This window comes from Sturnira hondurensis, unplaced genomic scaffold (assembly GCF_014824575.4).
Source record: "Sturnira hondurensis isolate 20B ecotype Veracruz unplaced genomic scaffold, ASM1482457v3 Scaffold0006413, whole genome shotgun sequence".
Classification (NCBI taxonomy): Eukaryota; Metazoa; Chordata; class Mammalia; order Chiroptera; family Phyllostomidae; genus Sturnira; species Sturnira hondurensis.
This window is the reverse complement of record NW_028079044.1, coordinates 22,481,793-22,487,777: the sequence shown is the minus strand read 5'-3', so window position 1 is coordinate 22,487,777 and position 5,985 is coordinate 22,481,793. Positions and strand designations below refer to the sequence as shown.

Here is a 5,985-nt window from a genome sequence, read left to right as displayed (position 1 = left end):
CATGGGAAGAAAGAACGAAGGATGAAAACCTCTCTCGTTTCTTTCCTCCTTTGAGTGCTGAGTAGGTCCGTGTATTGGCTCCAGCAACAAGTCTAAAATTACATTTGACTAAATAAAAGGGGACCAAGCCGCTGCAGAAAACACACCTCAAACTTCTAGAAAAAGAATAAGCAGCTTGAACTTAATTCCAGCAGTCAATCTATGGGAGAGGAACACGTCACAGGCAACCCTTCCAGCCCTGAATGACCCCGTGCTCCCGTGGGGCTTGACCACACCAAGGGTCCAAAGCAGAGCCACTCAGCCCTGGCTAAATGTTAGTTTAACCGGGGAAGCTATTAAATTCTGATGTCCGAGCTCACCAGCCAAACCAGAATCTCGAGAGTAAGGCTTGGGCACTGGTTATTTTTACAGAAGCTGTCCCTCCCCTCCCCCAGCCCCAGTGTGCAGTGGGGATTGAGGGCCACTGGCCTAAAGGCGAGGAGGGAGAGGCCCAGCAAACTGGAGCGCCCACAGCAGCCACGGTGGCGTTCAGACCCAAAATACGTACCAGCATTCCAGAGCCACGGACCCCTGGGAGCTTATGAAATCGTGTTCCTGGGGCACAGTTGGTTTCGTGTTGCTTTCCCCTCCACTCACTCCTTGAGGATAGGTGCAGTGTGATGGTGGGTATCTGTTGCTTTTGGAGACAAACATCTCCATGTTTCTTCGGGGCAGGTCTACGGGGACTGTCCATCCAGGCCCCCACTGCCTGGCTGAGGGATAGGCAGATGCCCCAAACTAAGCCTTTCCAGCCCTCTCTCCCAGAAACTGGACTCTTGGGTGGAGTGGCACAGGAGCAGAAACTGGTTGGAGCTGAGATAGGCTGGGACCAGACCATAAATACCTGAGAGTCCAAGAACTGCCCTGCCGTCTACGACCCGAAGTTCCTACCAGTCTGTGAGCTGCCTGAGGGTCCACCCAGTCCTTTTTTGCTTAATTTGCCAGAAGTTTAATTAATTTACTTGTGCTTTAATTTCCAGTGGTTTCTACTACTGGAAATCAAAGAGCTCTAAGTGATAACGTTATAGATCAGGGCAGCTCAGGTTTTGCCCTCACAGTTCACTGGGGCTCGGCTTGGTGTCACGGCCTTGCCAAGTGGGCCCCAGGCTGATGGAGCAACCACCCCAGGGACAGAGACAGGAGAGAGCACCTCGGAGGGGCTCACACTGTCCGTTAAATGCTCTGTCCCAGGCAGCACATGGCAGTGCCTACGGCTCATTGGCCAGAGCCAACCAGAATTCCCATGGCCCCACCCAACTGTTAAGGACAACCCTGCAGTGCAATAGTTTGCCTTCTGTATCCATTGGTTTTACATGGGAGGATTCAACCAACTGCAGATTTAAAACATTTGGGGGGGTGGGGAATCCCAGATAGTTCCATAAAGCAGAACTTGGATTTGCCACACACCTAGCACTGCACTGAATCTACGTAAATGAAGTGATGCAACCGAAACGCAGGTTGAGCTGCCTGCCACTCTGAAAGCCAGTACTTGAGAGGCAGGTGCTGATGTAAAGGAAAGTGGTTTATTTGCAGATGCCGGCCATCTGGAAGATGGGGGTTCTCTCAAAGCTCATCTCCTGGGAAGATATGGGGACTCACATCTCAAAGCTCATCTCCCCGTCTCAGTGGGGCGGAGGTTTTTATGAGAAGGGGAAGGGGAACAGAAAAAAGAGATCAAGAGAGGGGTTTGCAAAGTTCTCTACGTGCAGACAAGCACAGTCCATTCAGATGAGGCAAGATGGTCTGGAGCACCATCCTGGTTTCACCATCCTGGCTTCACCTCCTCTCAGATTCACGTCATCCTGGCTCCACGGTTGAAGGTCAGCAAATCTCCCAGAGCTGGGATGCCTGAAGGTGTCAGGGTCTGTATCTTTTGAAGTTAGTTCCTAGGATTCTTATACAAACATGCTGCTCATCTACAAGCTACATATTAGAGTCCACATTTACAGAAACAATGAGAAAAGAATGGTGGGGTGGGTTACAATTTCCCACCATTACAGTACTCGTACCCTGCTGTAGCCTATATGCAAATATAGATTATATGTAAATGCTGTACCATCTAATATAAGGAATTTGAGCATTCTAGGAGTTTGGTATCCAAGGGGGTTATGGAACCAACCAATCTCCCCCACCCCATGCTGAGGAATGACTGTCATTGACAAATACCAGTAACAGTATCCAGCTACATGTACCCAACATTCAAATACACTGAAGGCAATCACTATATTATCATTTCGGTAAGTTTTGGTGGGCTAACTTGAAAACCCAACAACTGCTGAAAGCAGCGAAGCAAGTTTCAAGTAGCTATCTTATAAAGTAAGGTGGAATGCGAACTGTTAGGAAGTTGGGCTTACTAATAATTGTAGAAACATGGTCCCAGAATTTGACAGGCTGGACTGACTTATTCGACTGTAGCCATGACAACCACAGCTTGCTACCTAATTCCCAGGCCAAATTGTCGGGCCCCTTGTTCGTAGGCAAGAAAAAAGGGTCATAAAATATAAAGCTTTTTCCTTTCTTCCATCGTTGTTTATTTGGTATTTAATATTATTGTCAGTAAAGAAAAAGTAAATGTTAAAGTATTAGCATCAAGTTTACTGTTCATCTTTATATTATGCAATGCCAGCTTTTAGAGCAAGTATAAGAGAATTTTACAGGGCCACATACCATTGGCACCTGGTCCTCTCTTTAATTAGGGCAGAGCTTCATTTGAAAGTTAATGCTGAGCCAAATCTTCCTGCTTGGTTCCCCAAGCTTGTCCCTGCAGGCTGGCCAGAGGAGTGGCACTGGGCCAGCCAGGCTGGGGGAAGCAGTAACTGGAGATTGGGGCACAGCTGTCCCCACCAGGTTTAGTCCCAGCTCCTGCAGAACAAGGAGGGCCAGGGGACCTGGCCACTCACTCACCACTCCCACCGGATCTCCGACTGAATGGCTCTGCTGTTATTATTTGTTGGCAGATTCTGCTCCATCCCTTCAGCGTAAACACTGGCATCTCTGAAGCTGGCTTTGTCTCCCACCCCATTGTTCCAGTCGGGCTGTGTTTCTGCATTTTGAGGCCCTTAAGAACTTCATGAAGTAAAAGGGACAAGAAAAGGGGCAGTCAGACAGGATACACTGGTTGCACTATGCCCGCCAGTCCATCCAGTTCCAAGGAGCTCCCGCATCTTGAATAGATAATGAAACGCGAATGCGCAGCTGGGCCCCCTTGACCCGCTACCTTGTTGTAACAAGCTAGATAAAGGCAGTCCTTCGGAAGGCTCCTGAAACACAGGGACAAACCACTCTAAGAAACAATTTATACTTGCAAGTATTACGTTCAAAAAAGAAAAAGTCAGTGTAGGTTCATTGATGGTGACAAATGCACCGCTGTGGAGCTGGACATTGTGAGGGGGGGGGGGCGGGGAGGAGGCTTGTGTGGGAGGAGAAGGGGGCATGTGCCAACTCTCCCTACTTTCTGCTCAGTGTTTCTGCGGACGGAAAATACTTTTAAAAATAAAATTCATTTAAGACTGAAAAAATGAAAAGTTATGAGAATTTCCTATTCAAAGTCGTTTTCATAGCTCAGTCATTATTACTATGTTCACATCTACAGTGGGGATGAAATGAAATGAAAACTAACAAGGAAAATACGCTTGATCTTTCAGCAGCAGCTATTTGCATGTGTAATTTGAAAGATAAGTATTATTTTAATAAACTGGAAGCCATTGACGGGCGCTGCTGTGGAGCCCTACAGGAGCGCTCTGTGCCTGGGGCGCCTTGGATGTGGGCTGCACACACTCCTCGGCGCAGACATCGCCCTGAACCCCAGCGCCCAAGTTGTGGCCAAGCTCTTCTCATTTGTCATCAACAGCATTTTATATCAGCGTGACACGTATCCATCTGAAACCTTCACCTGAGAGTAGAACTGTGGCCTCCCCTTACCTGTAACTACTGATCCTGAGCTTGGGAAATGCCTAATGTGATGGGTCCCCTAACAGTTCCATCCAGAAACTGGCGGTAGTCACCTGGGATGCTGAAAGTGGAGAGGTCCTCCAAAGACGGCAATTTGATATTGAGTGTGACGAGACTGCCAGAGACGACAGTGTACCCAGGAAAAGTCTCAGAAAGCTATCTAAGGTGAAATCTGCTCCTCGATCAGACAGGTCACAGCTGCAGTGGCATTTCTGGCACTGTTGGGAGTTTCTTGTTCATTTGATCTGTGGATTTATACAGACAAGACTTGGTTGAACCTGAAAAGTGGAGGGTCAGGGCCACACTTCATTACCAGTTCTGAGCACGCCCACCTGCATTCCTTCACTGCTACAATCCACAAAGAGCTTGGTGGCCCACAAACCCCTGTGCGTGACTGAAAATGAGATGCAGACAATAACATAACTCTCAAATATACTTTTCCTGAAACTGAGCTATAGATCATGTTTTATTTCATTGGTTAGTTTTTAGATCAGAAAAACTTAACACACTTTGCTGAGCTCGGTGTAATTGTTTCGCTTTGGATACCTGTTCAGCTTTCCAGGGGTTGATGTGATTTTTTGCACAGCGTTCCAAAGGAAACCAGCAGATTACCTCAGCACTGTGACATTAATTCCTTTGAAGGTGGTAACTGGAGATAGAAAATCTTTTGTTATAAAATTAAATGCCTTCCTAAATCAGCTGTTTTACTCAGGTATCTTTACTCACAATATAGGGAGGGAGGTATTTAAGTGTGAAACACAGCAAAAGAAATCTGAATATTCAGAATCTTTGTTTAAGTCCTAAAATAACTGATAATCCACAAATGACAAAGTGTTGCTATCAGGTCCTTTCTCCATTCATTTCATTTGTACACTTTCCAAATTGAAAAAAACTCCAATTATTTGGTTTTAGTGTAATAACATAGTGTTACTACTGTTTTAATTCCAATGATACAACACTCTTAATAATGTATTTTTTGTTTTATAAAGTCAAATGTTAAATGACAATGATAAATAAAGTTAAATGTATGTTTAAAAAACTGAAACTCTTCATAGTTACAATTAATTAAACAGTTGCTGTACCTTGAGCTAAGCACTTCAATTATCTCACGGATTCAGGAAAAACAACTCTATCAGGAAAGTGCTATCATTACCCCCTATTTCACAGGAGAGGAGACAGGTTTAAGCAGGCTAAGAAAATTATATCAAGTCCCACAGCCAGTAAATGACAGGCTGGGAGATCAGCATTAACTGAAGAACGAAGAAATTAAAGGAAAGTGGAAGTTGTCAAATATTTTTTTAAAAGTAAACAAAATTAACATGTAAAAAGATTTTTAATTAGAGGGGGAAAAAACAAACCCCTACGCTTACCTCTACCAGGCGAACAAGCTGTAGCTAGGAAGCTTGGCAGTGGGGAGAGAGAAGAGAGGAAATAAAAGGACATAGAAAGTGGGTATCATTTTTTAAGCAATACCCAGCTTGGGGGACAGTTAAAAGAATTCTGCCAGAAAAAAACACAGAAGTTAAGTTTAGAGAAGGAATTAATGGCAGAAAGGAAGGGTATAAGGAGAAAAAAAGATGTATGTTAATAAGTGGAACATTTCATTTCTGTGACTTTCTTTTTTTATTTTTTTATTTATTTATCTTTAGAGGGGAAGGGAAGGAGAGAAGGAGAGAAATATCTATGTATGGTTGCCTCTCATGAGTTCCCTGCTGGGAACTGGCCTGCAACCCAGGCATGTGCCCTGACTGGGAATCGAACCGCGATTGTGTGGTTCGAAGGCCCACACTCAATCCACTGAGCTACACCAGCCAGGCCTCATTTCTGTGACTTTCATATTGGAATTAATTGGATTCAACAAAATGATAGTTTATGATGGCATCAAGTGTGCCATCAAATATGCTGTTATTTAAATTTAATTACATGATCAATTAAAAACCTGTAAAGAGTTTGTAGTTTTTGTTCAGTGTAGATGTGCCATGCCTGCCCTCTTTC

The 5,985-nt window shown here is 44.8% G+C and overlaps 1 pseudogene; it reads left to right on the top strand.

The window, feature by feature from the left end:
• The first annotated feature begins 3,226 nt into the window (after positions 1-3,226).
• On the top strand, positions 3,227-4,388 carry LOC118988351 (mitotic spindle assembly checkpoint protein MAD2A-like; annotated as a pseudogene).
• The last annotated feature ends 1,597 nt before the right edge of the window (positions 4,389-5,985 follow it).